Consider the following 2,538-nt stretch of genomic DNA (forward strand, 5'->3'; position numbering starts at 1 on the left):
ATCTATTTAAGGTTGCATGCTTCGCTTGTGAACTTTAGCTTTCGTTGCCCGCAAGCCACTTTGAGTTCGTCTTTGACGGGTAAATTTCTATTTTTTTTCAGCGTTTTCTTTTATTTTATTTTTGTTTTTGTTTTGTTCATAGATCAAAAGGACTTGTTTCGGAGCCATATCGACAGAATGCCCATAACAATGGGATATCCTTATCGACAGAGCACCCCTATAATGGAATGCTCATATCGACAGAAATCCCTTATTGATGAAGCGCTCCTTATCAACGGAATGTCCTTATCGATGGAATACCTATATCGATGAAATATCAAAGATCAAATCCACGACACCAAATATTCATATCGATGAAATATCAAAGGACAAATCCATGATGCCAAATTTCCATATTGACGGAACGTCAAAGGACAAATTTACGATGCCAAATGTCCATATCGACAGAATATCAAAAGACAAATCTGCGACGCCAAATATCCATATTGATGAAATATCAAAGGACAAATCCATGACGCCAAATGTCCATATCGACGGAAAGGTGAAGGAAAAATGCACACCGCCAAATATACATATCAACGAAATATCAAAGGGAAAATTACCGACCCCAAATATCATACCAACAGAATATTTAAGGACAAAAATCTATGAAAAGGCCAGCTTAAGGTGAAAATGGACAAAAATTGTCCACCTTAAGACCGGTAGATCATAAGGCCTCGGCCAAGAGTATACTCGCGAACTTTGAAGACTTCAACTTGCTACATGGTGGATTTGAAATTCCAACTTGAAGACTCATGGATTTGAAGACTTCAACTTGTAGACGCAATTGGCTTTGGACTTCAACTTGAAGAGTTGGCGATTTGAAGACTTCAACTTGACAACTTTCTAAGATATTACAATCATCCCATTGGAGAAACTCATTTGCCATGGAGATTTTCCTCCCATCAACCGTCAATATTTGGTGAAGGTCCAAATTTCAATGAAAGAACGCTTGTAGATTTGGTCTTCATATGCCCGGTCGTGTGCATTTTCTATTCTTAGTTTTGTCTCATGATTTTTAAAAAAATACATCACTCTGTGGTTACCTCTTGCAATGTTTTCAACTTCGCAGATATTATTTTGGGAGCCCTGTATAGTTTATACTCTTGTGGGCCAGGAATAATATGCAGTTTATGCTGGTACGTTAAGCAGCGTTTAAATTGAAGATTTAGCTTGACTTGAAGAGCTTTGCAACTTAAAGATTTAGCTTGAACTTGAGGAGCTTGGCTACTTGAGGATTTAGCTCGAATTTGAGGAGCCTCGCAATTTGAAAATTTGGCTCGTAATTTGATGCGCTTCGTTACTTGAATATTTAGCTCGAATTTTAGGATCTTCACGATTTTAAAATTTAGCCCAAATTTTAGAGCTTCACAATTTGAATTTTTGCTCGCAACTTGAAGATTTAGCTCGAATTTGAAGAGCTTCACAATTTCAAGATTTAAATCGAATTGGAGGAGCTTTGTGATTTGAATATTTGGCTCGTAATCTGATGAGCGTCATGACTTGAAGATTTAGCTCGAATTTGAAGAGTTTTGTGACATGCAGTTTCAGCTCGTGCATCAAGGAGTGTTTCAGCTTGCAGTTTAGGCTCGTACGGTGAGGAGCTTTGTACCTTTTAGTTGAGGCTCGTATGTTGAAGAGCATTACACCATGCAGATTAGGCTCAGGTGAGGACGAGCATTGTCACTTGCAGTTTAGGCTTGTGCGATGAGGAGCGTTGTCACATGCATGGACTCTTCGATTTCATCTTTAGATTCAAACTTGCCCCCACTATGGAGCATTTCTATATATTCATCTTTGTGAGGCCCACAGATAGGCAACCATTGATCTCCACTTGTAGCCATGCTTAATTCTATATCATGCGCACTGGTGGCCAACTCTTCTTGTGTATTGTGTTTTATTCTTTGCAAGATGTAGCTAAGACCCCAATTCATGCCTTGGATGCATATTTCAATACTAGAGGTTTCACTTAGGCGATGTTTGCAGTTGAGGCTCAAAGATCTTTGCAGTTGAGGCTCAAACTCCTCCAGTTATTGATGAAGTCAATAACTGGCTCACATTTATGTCGGCAAGCATTTGTAAGTTCAATCATGCTAATGATACGCCTTGTGCTATAAAAATGATTGAGGAATTCTTGTTTCGATACTCCTAACTAATTATAGCACCGGTGTTTGAGTTCGTGTATCAATCAAAAGCATTTTCTTTGAAAGATCGATAAACTCGCTTGACGAGATAATCGCCATAAGTCCCACCATCGTTGCAAGTCTCGATGAAGTGCATTGTATATTGTTTGGAATTTCCTTTTCCATCAAATTGCTAGAAGTTAGGAGGTGGATAGCCGATGAGCATCTTCAAGCTATCAATCCTTTACGTGTATGGCTTTGCATACGTGACAGAAGATTTGGATGACGGCTCAAATTTATTTCCGATTGCCCCCATGATGAAGTCCTTCAATTGATTAACAAGTATCAGACCTTCAACGGAGACTTGGATCTCTTC

The sequence above is a fragment of the Lycium ferocissimum genome, chromosome 5, assembly GCF_029784015.1.
Source record: "Lycium ferocissimum isolate CSIRO_LF1 chromosome 5, AGI_CSIRO_Lferr_CH_V1, whole genome shotgun sequence".
In the NCBI taxonomy this organism is placed as follows: Eukaryota; Viridiplantae; Streptophyta; class Magnoliopsida; order Solanales; family Solanaceae; genus Lycium; species Lycium ferocissimum.